Source organism: Myxocyprinus asiaticus, chromosome 11 (assembly GCF_019703515.2).
Source record: "Myxocyprinus asiaticus isolate MX2 ecotype Aquarium Trade chromosome 11, UBuf_Myxa_2, whole genome shotgun sequence".
In the NCBI taxonomy this organism is placed as follows: domain Eukaryota; kingdom Metazoa; phylum Chordata; class Actinopteri; order Cypriniformes; family Catostomidae; genus Myxocyprinus; species Myxocyprinus asiaticus.
The window spans coordinates 7,991,607-8,005,458 of record NC_059354.1 but is presented as its reverse complement, the minus strand read 5'-3'; the positions used below and the strand labels follow the sequence as shown (position 1 = coordinate 8,005,458).

Below are 13,852 nucleotides of genomic sequence, written 5' to 3'. Positions count from 1 at the left end.
CTGATGTTTATTTAGCTATTTATTGTATTTGTATTTATTCTTTATTTAAATGGTCAGCAATTGACTGATATTGAACATACAGTACTGATGTTTATTTAGCTATTTATTTTATTTTTATTTATTCTTTATTTTAATGGTCAGCAACTGACTGATACTGAACATACAGTACTGATGTTTATTTAGCTATTTACCTTTATTTTCTCAATGTTCATTTCTAGTATTTGTTGACAATGTATAATAATAATATCAAATATTCTTTGATAAAAATATTTGTTTAATAAAGCAGCCTTCTGAGTACCTTTGCATAGTCATATCAGTGCAAAATCGGTGCACAATCCATATAGAATCAGCCACCGTATCGGTAATCTGTGAATTTTCCCCCTCTAAAATCGGTATCGGTCTCAAAATTTTTATTTTTTATTTTTTTTGAGTCCCGCAGCAACCTTACACCTAACCCAAAACCTTACCACAAAGACTTAAAAATGAAAAGTTTGTAAAATTAATAAATATACCGTAACTTAAAAATTCTGTTGAAAATAATCATACCGCCATATCATAGTGGGGAGAAATGTGATGAAAATGAAGAGGAGAAGAAGCTAGCGGTATGCTAAGCTATCTTCAGTTTAAAATCGGATTATTATATATTATTATTATTATTAAAATTATTATTCTTTTATATTTACACAGGTAAAACAACATGAATTATACTTTTTTATGATAATTTTAGCAGTTCTTTTTGGAATCGCTTTATGATCCAAGGGGGCTTTTCTTGGAGTGGGCATGTAAAGTAGTGGGACTTTCTTGTCCTCATGCAGGACGCTGACAGATACACTTGGGGGAGCTATTTGCTCGAGGCAACATGGCGGACTGCTCATAGCCAGTGTATATGTAACCTCATGTCTCATTCACACTAGAACATTGTTTTCCTCTACTGAAAATGGAGCTGAAATCAGAGACAATTTATTTAGATTTACGGTTTTACAAATGTACAGTTCACATTTTTTCTTTTGCCCTTAGTATACTCTTTCTTATAGAAAAAAACTTCTATTACAAAGTTTCAATCATGTCACTACTAGACTAATATATATATATACAGGTGCATCTCAATAAATTAGAATGTCGTGGAAAAGTTCATTTATTTCAGTAATTCAACTCAAATTGTGAAACTCGTGTATTAAATAAATTCAATGCACACAGACTGAAGTAGTTTAAGTCTTTGGTTCTTTTAATTGTGATGATTTTGGCTCACATTTAACTAAAACCCACCAATTCACCATCTCAAAAAATTAGAATATGGTGACATGCCAATCAGCTAATCAACTCAAAACACCTGCAAAGGTTTCCTGAGCCTTCAAAATGGTCTCTCAGTTTGGTTCACTAGGCTACACAATCATAGGGAAGACTGCTGATCTGACAGTTGTCCAGAAGACAATCATTGACACCCTTCACAAGGAGGGTAAGCCACAAACATTCATTGCCAAAGAAGCTGGCTTTCACAGAGTGCTGTATCCAAGCATGTTAACAGAAAGTTGAGTGGAAGGAAAAAGTGTGGAAGAAAAAGATGCACAACCAACCGAGAGAACCGCAGCCTTATGAGGATTGTCAAGCAAAATCGATTCAAGAATTTGGGTGAACTTCACAAGGAATGGACTGAGGCTGGGGTCAAGGCATCAAGAGCCACCACACATAGACACTACAGTTGTCGTATTCCTCTTGTTAAGCCACTCCTGAACCACAGACAACATCAGAGGCGTCTTACCTGGGCTAAGGAGAAGAAGAACTGGACTGTTGCCCAGTGTTCCAAAGTCCTCTTTTCAGATGAGAGCAAGTTTTGTATTTCATTTGGAAACCAAGGTCCTAGAGTCTGGAGGAAGGGTGGAGAAGCTCATAGCCCAAGTTGCTTGAAGTCCAGTGTTAAGTTTCCACAGTCTGTGATGATTTGGGGTGCAATGTCATCTGCTGGTGTTGGTCCATTGTGTTTTTTGAACACCAAAGTCACTGCACCCGTTTACCAAGAAATTTTGGAGCACGTCATGCTTCCTTCTGCTGACCAGCTTTTTAAAGATGCTGATTTCATTTTCCAGCAGGATTTGGCACTTGCCCACACTGCCAAAAGCACCAAAAGTTGGTTAAATGACCATGGTGTTGGTGTGCTTGACTGGCCAGCAAACTCACCAGACCTGAACCCCATAGAGAATCTATGGGGTATTGTCAAGAGGAAAATGAGAAACAAGAGACCAAAAAATGCAGATGAGCTGAAAGCCACTGTCAAAGAAACCTGGGCTTCCATACCACCTCAGCAGTGCCACAAACTGATCACCTCCATGCCACGCCGAATTGAGGCAGTAATTAAAGCAAAAGGAGCCCCTACCAAGTATTTAGTACATATACAGTAAATGAACATACTTTCCAGAAGGCCAACAATTCACTAAAAATGTTTTTTTTATTGGTCTTATGATGTATTCTAATTTTTTGAGATGGTGAATTGGTGGGTTTTTGTAAAATGTGAGCCAAAATCATCACAATTAAAAGAACCAAAGACTTAAACTACTTCAGTCTGTGTACATTGAATTTATTTAATACACGAGTTTCACAATTTGAGTTGAATTACTGAAATAAATGAACTTTTCCACGACATTCTAATTTATTGAGATGCACCTGTATATATATATAAATTAATACTCTTAAAGATACTGCCAGGGTACAAACATAGTTGATTTAAAAGTTATAATACATGAAAATGACAATAACAAAACTGAAAGTGAGATGTGCGTTCACTCAAATTGAGATGTGAGGAAGCTGTGAATGGTTTGAATGTGAATATAACTTTTAAATAACACAACGACAATATGAATAGTGTTATGTACAGCACAGAGGTTCATTGCAGGATTTATGAGATGAGTCCGAGATGTTTCTTGATGAAATGGGCCACCAGACACTGCGGCCTCTGCTGATACTCCAGCAGAACATCATGAGGGGTGGAGATCTGATCGCCCTCGAACCGGTTCAACAGAGTCACACACACCACTGCAGCTGCAAAATAATACATCAATCATTAATTCTGCAATTATAATTTCTAAATGATCTGCACAGATAGGCTGGCACTCAGTTTTACAGTGTTAAGAACAATAAACAATGGTTAACTTTGTGGTACCTTTAAGATTGCAGACACGACACATGGCAGCAAAGACAGTGGATTCCATCTCAATGTTCCTGGGCTCCATCCAATCGGCCCTGACCTATGTCAGGAAGAGGAAGTGATGTGTAGTGTCTCCATCAATGACAGAGAGATAAACAGCAACAGCCTGGATCGTCAAGGCATAGTTCAACCATAAATTAAAATTCTGTTACCGTTTACTCTCACTCTCATATTGTTCCAAATCTGTATGATTTTCTCTCTTCAGTGAAAGAAAAGTTGAGTTATTGAAGAATGTCCTCGCTGCTCTTTTCCATATAATGAAAGTAAACTGGGACTGGAGCTGTCAATCTCAAAAATGACTTTTAAGCACTATAAAAGTATCATATAAGGTGTTCATATGAAACCAAAGCCAACCTGATCTCATAGAATCATGTTACTATACCTACATTTTTGCAAAATTATTTTTACGTGGCTCGTTGTACATGTTGCTGCAGTTTCCTGGTGAAATTAACACAAGAGGTGCTACAACAATGACCTTCCAGCTGGAAAATCCAGCTTAAGCTGGTAGCTGTGTTTTGGGACATGGTAGCTGTTTTCTAGCTGGTCATGAGCTGATCCAAGCTGTGAGACCAGCTTAGACCAGCTATCAGCTGGTCATATTAGCTCTGTGTGTTCAAGCTGGTTTTTGGAACATGGTAAGGACAAGCAAAGAACCAGCTTGGACCAGCTCATGACCAGTTTGGACCAGCTACCATGTTCCAAAACACAGCTACCAGCTTAAGATGGATTTTGCTGCAGGTTTTTTATTCACTTTCACACAAATCACAAGTAAATAGGCAGATAATTAGTTTATAAACACTTACTTTTCGCCCTGTTCCTCACACAATGCTATCTTATGACATCTAAACACTTTTACTATAGCCCATAATACATTTTAACATTTGCAGTAAATAACCAACTACATTTATAAGCTTGTTCAAGTGTGATCAAATTGCATGGTAGCTCATCTGAAGAGTGTTGCACTTGTGCTGCAAAGGTAAACCGGGGTACAAGTCCTGAAGAGCACACAAGTAAACAAGTGAACCGAAAGTGTCATATAAGCGCCACAAAATGACGTGGTTGTGTTTTACACCTCACATTTGCTTTTATGACACTATCGGTTAGGTTTAGGGTGGAGAGGTCAGATTTGTTGATTTAAAGCTCAATAGATCATTTACCATAAAAACCTCATCTGTTTGACATTTGACTCTCTTTTAGCGCCACTCAGTGGACATTTCACCTCGAAACTGCCGCGTTACATGTAATAAACCACATAATGTCATTTTGAAAAAAAATCCGCCACATGTAATTTTCGTGAGATCAGTCTGACCAAAGCTCTAAAATGGACTACAAAAGACATAAAGACTACAAAAATACCACGTTTGACTGCTTCCGAAGACTTGGAATATAGACCTTGAATAGTATGACTTACTTTTAAAATACTTTTAGGGTGCTTTTTCATTATTTAGGGCTGGACAGTCCCACTCCCCTTTCACTTTCGTTAGGCCCGTTTTCCACTATTGGGCCAAATGGTTAGTGTTGCACAACCGTGCCATTCTGTACCAATTCGGGCTCGTTGACACGGTTACGATTTCTTTTGCCATCGTCACTTGTATAAGAAAGAAAGTCGTATGAGTTTGGAATGACATTAGGGTAAGTAAATGATGAGAGAATTTATATTTTTGGGTGAACTATCACAGAGATCACAGAGCTGGCTATATTTCTGAAAGATCCCAGGAAATCTTTTTTTATATATTTCTGATCCTTATAATTGTTAGCTCCAACGAATAAACAACAGCAAAGACAAAAACAATAATATTTTTTTTTTTTTTTTTTAAACAGTCTGTACCTTCATAGAAATCATGTGTGCACATTGTGTTTCTGATGACAGTGGGAATATCTGGCAGTTCAGTGGAATACTGCAGCAGATCTTTGGCCACATCTTTGTCCAGCTCTGTGCTCCTGACGATCACTTTACCCAGAACCACCTGCTCAAAAAGCGGCCTGAACAACGTGTCCACAGCTTTATCTGCGATCACCACAGTACCTGCAGCCAGACCTATGTGTTCACACAACGGACAACATTCACTTTTCCACAGTGCAGAACAGCAAACCTATATACAGTACCTCACATCCCCTCTGAAATGTAATGCTGCAGAACCGATTTAGAAACTGCAGCTGGTTTTATCACTTTATATCCAGTTTCAGCAGAAGTGTTAGAGCTAAGGCAGCTTCTTTAGGTTGATGTTTTTGGGCTTTATTAATCAATGATAGTTAGAGAATTGCTCACCCACTCCGCCTGATGTGCCGATGCGGAATATAATGACATCACGGCAGCGGGCATGATAGAGCAGTTTAATGAGCTCATGTAGCATGATGGAGATGGAGGGCACACCCATGCCATGCTGTCAGACACACAGACATACATTAATCACGTGTTCAGACAAGACACAGCACTGCAAGTACACCACACAATTTACTGTATAATGAGATTAGATTTAGTCAATGATATCAAATGGTTATGAATATATGTGTATATAAAACATATTAAGTTCTGCTGAAAAACATACACACAGTTATTACACAGTTAAGCCCTAGTAATCACATATATTTGTGATTATTATTTAAAATTATTAATAACTTTTCAAATTCTTGTAATAAGATTACTGTTACTGACTTTTAGTTGAGTTAATTAATTTTAATGACTTTACTTGAGTTACGTCTGTTTAAAAAATAATATTATATAAGTAGAATACATCTAAAACATGAATGACATTAATATGTATATCTGTGCTCATTTTGTGAAAGGGTGTGCGCCTTCTTACAAGTCAATGAACAAGGAGGAAATATAAACATTTTTTGAATTTGCTGAATGGAAAAACATAAAACATCTTTGAAAAGTGTTTTAGAAAGTAATTTAAAAATAATAAGTAACGTGATCACTTCTTTCATAAAGTAATCAATAAAGTCAGTAATCTGATAAAAAATTTTGAGTAGTAATTAGTCATTTGTAGTGAACTACTTTTTTTGAGTAGCTTACCCAACGCTGATGTGAAAAAACTATGGTTTATTTATAGTTAATTATGTAACAGTATTGTATTGTATAAAGATTAGAATATTTTTTCTGAAAAAGTAAATCATGTTGATGCATTAAATAAATTTGTAATGTTCTGTCATAATATGTCAAATGTGAGTTCTATTGTGAAGAACTGCAAAAAAAAAAAAAATAATATTTTTAGATCTGTTATAAAATCCAGAAATGCCCAGGTCGCATTTCACCCAAAATTTATAAGAAGCTCTATTTTGTGTAAAGAAAATGAAGCTTATTTATAGGACTAATTTTTCATAGTAATGAGAAGTGTTCCAGTACTCTAGGATCAGCCACATTATGCTGACTCACTGACAAGCGGAATCTCCTATTACACCTTTTTGCAATGGCTCCAGTGTGTTTACCTTCCCCTGTGGTGCGACGTCAACAGTGTGGCAGACCAAGGTCTGGATCCTGCGTTGAAACCAGAAAGTAATTGATTTTGCATAATCAGTGATGAGCGTGATTCTGAGGTTGCATTTTTCCCTCTAACATTGCATTTTACTCCATTGATGGTTAGGTTTAGGTTTGGGGGTACAGTTTATAAATTCTGCATTCCTCCTCAGTGTATTACAGCCTGTACAGCTGAAAACATCTCGCTTCACATTTCGCTTTTGGCGCCCCTCCGTGGGGGTCAGACGTGCCCGTACACCCAACAACAATTACCACTTTGGCCACTGGGAACAGTGTTTTGAATTTCGGTAAGCACAGACCGATTTTAGCTAAAGATAAGTCAACCTACTGTTTCTGATTTCACTGTGAGATCAGTCTGGGGTAAGTGTGTTTAATTCTCATGAAAATAACGTCACAATATAAAACAGTCATAATGGTTTTAAAAACAGACTTTCATGTAAAATGTGTCTAATTTTATTCCTCCTGATTTTGGGGTGAAATATGACCCATATATTTACCCAATGAGGCCACATTTTCATTCCAATGAAGTTTTCAAATCTGGCCGACATAGTCTCATGACATCTCATAATAATTTGTAAGAGATATTGTATGTTCCCACAGAGGCCAACCAAGCAACCAACAGAATTTCAAATCGATACAAGACAGGCATCAAAGTTTAGCTAGCCTCCTATCCAACACTTTATTTAAGAAAGAAAACCTCTGTGAACAAATTTGATTATTCATACCATAATACTTTATGCAACAAAAATGACTGCTATATGTCAGTAACCTGAAATACACTTCCCTCATCTCATTCCTCTTCATACATTTTTGTTTGAGCCAACGTATAATTTTGCCATGTCGTACTAATATGACTTGTAATGAGACTGGTCTGAATCTGGCTACCAGGATAAATTATTTTACAGATAACTCTCATTAAAACCTCAGTGAGACTTAAAAACTCTTAAGTATTTCAGACACTTACACTGATGGACAGCACTGGTCCCACTTTATACATGGAGTATCTGTCAGTTCCCTCACAGATATCTCTGATGTCGGCAGTGTTGCCCAGCAACTCCAGCTCCTCATGAATAAACTGAGCAAAAGATCTCATCCGATTGGCACTTCCTCCTACACATACAAACTACAAAAGATATGGGAGAAAAGGAAAATGGTAACAAATAGATTCAAATCTGTGGTACAATTGTTGCTTTTCCACCAAAAACAAACTTGCTTGAGTTCTGCCTTTCTAGCTAATCTTTCCATTGGGGAAATATTTTAAACAATAGTTTTTTAACAATATCTTATAAACTTATAAAGACACACCTACCGTGAGCTCTAAGGTTATTAAATGACGGTATATGATTCTATTAAAGCCATCAGTCCACGTTATTACAACTTGATTGTTCAAAAATTGTGTTAAAGAACTGTATAACCCATAAACCTGAAGAGAAAGATCCACCAATCAGAGCATCAAGGCAAACAAAGCGCACCAAAAGAGCTCTGCAGCAACTGACACAATCCAATTTTAAAATGGCATATTTCAGTAATTCCAAAATTGCATGATCTCTACATAATGTGCATCATTACTGAATTTTTTTTTCTTCTCATTCACGTATTTCCAAATATTTTGGCTATTAAATTAACAGCCTATAAAACAAATATGGTTAATGTTCTGTAAAATTATTATTGTATCGTTAAGAGCCCCCGTTTATTTCTGACCCTGGATGGAGAGATGGAGATGAGAGATGTAGCAGGTGTTTAAGTGTCTCTCTTCACCATGCAGCTGGTACATTACGCAAAGCATTTTTGCTATTTCTGCCTTTCTTGCAAATGTGCTGCATTATGAATAATGAGGGAGCACCAAGATATGAAAGGCACACGTGCTTGCAATGTTAACAGCTTTGTTGATTATAAACAGGAATGATATAGTTTTATTGCGTCCTCGCTTACGGAGACGTGGTACAATGCCATTTGCATGTCAGATTAACAGGTTTAGCAAAGCACCCCCACAACATGATGCTGCCACCCCCATACTTCACGGTAGGGATGGTGTTCTTCAGCTTGCAAGTCTCACCCTTTTTCCTCCAAACATAACAATGGTCATTATGGCCAAACAGTTCAATTTTTGTTTCTTTAAACCAGAGGACATTTCTCCAGAAAGTACGATCTTTTCCCCATGTGCCCTTGCAAACTGTAGTCTGGCTTTTTTGTGGCAGTTTTGGAGCAGTGGCTTCTTTCTTGCTGAACAGCCTTTCAGGTTATACCGATATAGGACTTGTTTTACTGTGGATATAGATACTTGTCAGCCTGTTTCCTCCAGCATCTTCACAAGGTCCTTTGCTGTTCTGGGATTGATTTGCACTTTTCGTACCAAACTACATTTATCTCTAGGAGACAGAATGTGTCTAATAACATCTAATAAGTTTAGTAACTATGCGACAAAACGCTCCCTCACTGCGCTCACTTACACTTCTGACATTACTGACAGCTGCACGAGAAAGAAAGTGAAAGACAGAGCGGATTTACTTGTGCAGCTTCTGGAATAACAGTCTGATACAAAAACAAGTTTATTGATTTGTTCATCTGTATCTGTTGGTTTACTAATTCACAGCTGTACTGTAAAGTGAATAAAAGTGTGCAGGAATTTCCCGCATTAAGCATGAATGTGGTGTGGCAGGGTGAGCAAGAGTCAGACACAGTGGGTGTGGCGTCAAGCCTCGGAGAGGCATTTATTGTAAACAATAATAAACGTAAAAATGAACGGGGCTCCGTGAAAGGGGCGGGGTAGTGTTCATAGGAAAGACAAGGCACGGGCTGGGTCAGTCGGCCGCTCACGCTCCCCTCCAAAGTCCATGGCACATGGGGCGGCGGCGTCACTGTAGGCCTGTCTTCTCAGAGGAGAAGGCGGCCCAGCATCTAGCCTGTTGGTGGCAACGTAAGCTGTTCACCCACGGCGACTCATTACGTCGTCCGGGGGTCCGAAGAATGGGTCCGGCAGCGCGTCCACTTGTCCGATCCCTCCCAGCTCTGGTCCTGGGCGTGCGAGGATGCCAGTGTGTGCACACATGGAGATTTGAAGACGGCTCCCCGAGAAGAGGTGCACACTGCATTTTAAAGACAGTGGTGATGAAGCATTATCCCGTGCTTCATTCACCGCTGACCAAACGAGGATTATTAATTATGCACCTTCGAACTCCAGTCGTAAGCCTGGCTGAAGGGCGGCCCTAAGAGGTGGGGCGACGATGACGAGCCAGAGGGGCGGATCATTCCACCACAGTTGAAATTAAGGGAATTATTAAAATTGTGTGCAATACCTGCAATCCCGCGCCGAATTTCAGGCTCTGCAAACTGTATTATATTAAAATATTAAAGTTGCCCTGGTTCCCCTCCTTTATGATTTTATTATACAAAAAAAAAAAAATTATTACTCCACAATCTGCTAAATAAATGCAATGAAAATCTGTGTCAATAGTATTTTATTTTTTATTTATTTTTTATATTTTGTTCCACTCGTCATATACCACAAGGCGGACCAAATCAAAGGTCATTGCGGGCCAACCTTGGCATACGGGCCCTAGTTTGGGCAGTTTAGTTGCGTTGCATTTCATTTAACACCGACATTGTGTTTAATTCAAGTCCGGTCAGCAAGTACACACCTTCACATCTCCAAACATGTGTGGCAGGTCGTGGGTTTTGGTTCCCAGGTTCAAGTGGTACAGAATGTCCTCCTCCATGCTTTCCAGGTGAGGGTTCTTCACATACTCCACCTGTCTGTGACACATCACATACTGACATAGACTGACACATTAAAATACAGGTATACTGACACTCAGACACAGAAAACATATTTTCATCACTTATTTACCACAAGTATCAGAGATAATAATGTCAGAACATTCTGACAATACATCTCTGATATTGATTTACTGACATGAACTCATTTTCTCTTGAGAGCTTCAGTTCATGCCTGCATCACTACAATATTTAGCACAACTAATGTGTAATGAGAAGATCAGACATGGATTCAGATGTTTGTGACTTGAAAAACAATCAAACAAAGCTCTTGAACAAATCTGAATATTCTCAGGACATTGATCAAATACTCTACACTGAATAAACCAAACCATGTTCATTTCCTAGGTATTTAGCATGAGTTCTGAACATTGGCTGGAATAGAACAGAACCTTTGCGATGTGTCCGCCCGGGTCATTGCACAGACGCACACACAGCATACACACACAACAGTTATTCCACGTCAATGATCAATTGATGGAGAAAGGACCACAAACAAAACAAACCACAAATGGGACTTGTGACAAAAATTAAGTACTTTGCATCCTTTGTGGTGGAATTTAATTACCAAAGGCACATGAGAAAGTCTTAACTATTACCTAAAAGCCAAACACACGATACATGGCACTGATGAGGGATCATTGCAGCAGGCTAGCATGTTGAAGTTGTCCCGTTGAATGTCTTATGATGCGCCGCTCAAAGTTCAAATAATTTCAACTCTTGAACCAATTGCTGCTGACCTTTCGACTTGACAGCTAATGATTAGCGGACAATTCGGATAAAGTATCATTACGTGGGCAGTACCCGTGCTAAAAGCTGAACGACATTGGCTGTGTTCAGAATGGCATACTAACATACTACTCTTACTATTTTTGCCATAGATAGATAATGACAGAAGCAGTGAGAGTAGTTTGGGTGCAATTTTAGTACATTTCTATCTTTATACTGTGGAAGGCTTTATTTAGAAAATGTTAATAAAACATTACAGTAACTTATTGTTTTGTTTTTTTCATAAAAAGGAAATAAATAGATTTTGACAGGAAATTAAGTATATATAATGTCAAATTTGAGCATTTGCATAATCTATGATCAATCACGATTAACTATGAAAAATCATGCGATTAATTGTGATTTTAATATTTTACACGACTATTTTCTTTTCACAATAGTGCAGCTTTTCAATAACGAGCTACATTTTCTAATTAATAACACTGTAGCGTCACAAAACGTTTCATTTGTCAGATTATATTGTGAACGCAGCATGGAGCTAAGGGAGTAATCAAACACACTCACCAAAATCGTTTTCTCCTCTCTCTGAGGAAATATACACTTGGTCACTTCATGCGTTTCAAGGACCAAATGTATAAGCCCTCCAAGACAGATTCACTCAAACTACCTCCGGAGGGGGTCTGAGACGCATTTCAGTTGAAACTCGGTCAAGTGTAAATGCACCTAGCTGTTCAAGCCACATGTGCAAACTTTACTCCGGCCAAACAGTGCTACGTCAGCATAGGGAAAATTTGAAAAATAACAGATGTTACCAACTCCCAAGTATTTGCATAGGGCTCTTGTCTGGCAATAAATAATACCAAATTAAGGAATAGATGCATGTTGTAGGAGAGATGGGACTTTTTTCTTCATTTATTTGATGCAGATCGCTAACGAAACTGAAACTAAATACTGACAACGAGCCCAGCTGAAACTTATGGACATATCTTACCTACGACAAGCCCTGAGGGGAAAAATTACCCTTACAAAAAAACATATAGTTGCCGCAAATTTGCCGCTCATTATTTTCACATGCAAATGAGTCTGCTATTAGTTGAGCTGTTATACTGTTAAGCTCATTTGCATTTGAAAATTTATGAGTGGCGAATTTGACCAATTCATTTTAGTGAGCCAGTTCTTTCAGGCAGTTCATAAACCAGTAAAAATAAACTATTCACTTCCTGGGAAATCAGAACCATTAATTAAATCAGTTCTTTTGTACAGTTCTTGTAAATGCACTGGTTTAAATAAATGACTCACTCATATTGGGAACTCTGATGGGAGTCGGCTCATTTGGATGGTTAATGCTAATGAACAAGTTCACATAAATGATTCACGATTTCACTTGAGCTGTGCACATTTGCCTTCTAAATGTTTTGCTAACTTCTGCTGTTTATCTATATATTTCTTCTTAGTTACACAAAATAGGGTGTTTTATTAGTTTACATTCTGTATTAATTTCTTAGTTCAATTTAATGTTACCCTTATTAAATATATGTCAGCTGTTTTAAATGATATCTTTTCATTGTTTAAATGTTTTAATTATTTTCTTCGTTAATAAAGCTTTAATGTACTGTTAGATAGCTGCTTTTTATTAGTAACTTGTAGTGTAGCTAACTACTTTTTTAAAAGAGTTGCTTGACTGTTTAACTTAGTTTAACTACAAGTAATGAGTAGATTGTAACTTCTCAAGCACGTCACCTTATCTGTTCACTAGTTGTAGATGGTGATTGTTGAGTTGAATGCAGTTTTAATTACTGAATGTAACTGCTATGTTTGTTTCTTATGATGTTCAGTAAAATAGGTGCCATGATTGCAGTTCACTTAGATCTGCAAAAAAGAGCAAACTGTAGATTAACTGTAGAATCAAACACAATCATTTATAAGACAGCTATAAACACATAGATATAAGTGAAATATGCAGAATTAAATCCTTTTTGCACATACCTTGCAGCAACTGTAGTCCTGATTTGTTGTTCAGCTGTTGTATGCACTCTGAAGACAGTTATCTCATCTGGATCTTTAGAGAATAAAAATGTTTGTGTGTGTGACGGCTCTTATATAAAGCTCTGAGTGCATGGATTGGTTGAGGAGAAAGGTGTTGCAAGTGTCTCCACCTCTAGAACTCCATCATTCTCAATCTCTCCCTTTATCTACTTCTGTGTGATCTCTCTCACATGTTCACAAACAAACTGATGTTCAGATCAGCAATATGGGCATTAGATCATCTCTAAACACAGATACACACAGATATACACATGATCTGATATGTGAAATGTGTGCGTGTGCATACAGTATGTATGTTTGTAGCTTATGAAATCAAGGAAATTTGGAGAGTTGAAGTGGTATGCTTTTTATAAAAATACATTGACTTTAAAAAGGCAAAACATTATTTAAACAGGTGTGTAGGAGACATTTCAATACATAACATTTTAAGTTGCTTTTTTTTAAACATAAAATTCTTATATATATATATATATATTAAGAAACTATGATATAATTCTATGTATTTTTTTCTCTTATACAATACTAAAATGTTCCACATGTGAACAGTAAAATAATTTGTATACTGCCAAAGGGCCATTGTATCACAACCAGAGGTCCCCAGCACTTAATTGTGCTTTTGAAAA

General features: G+C 37.4%; 1 pseudogene; it reads right to left on the bottom strand.

Annotated features, from left to right (window-relative positions):
- Nucleotides 1-938: 938 nt before the first annotated feature.
- Nucleotides 939-13,242, bottom strand: LOC127448443 (uridine phosphorylase 2-like; annotated as a pseudogene).
- Between the last annotated feature and the right edge of the window lie 610 nt (nt 13,243-13,852).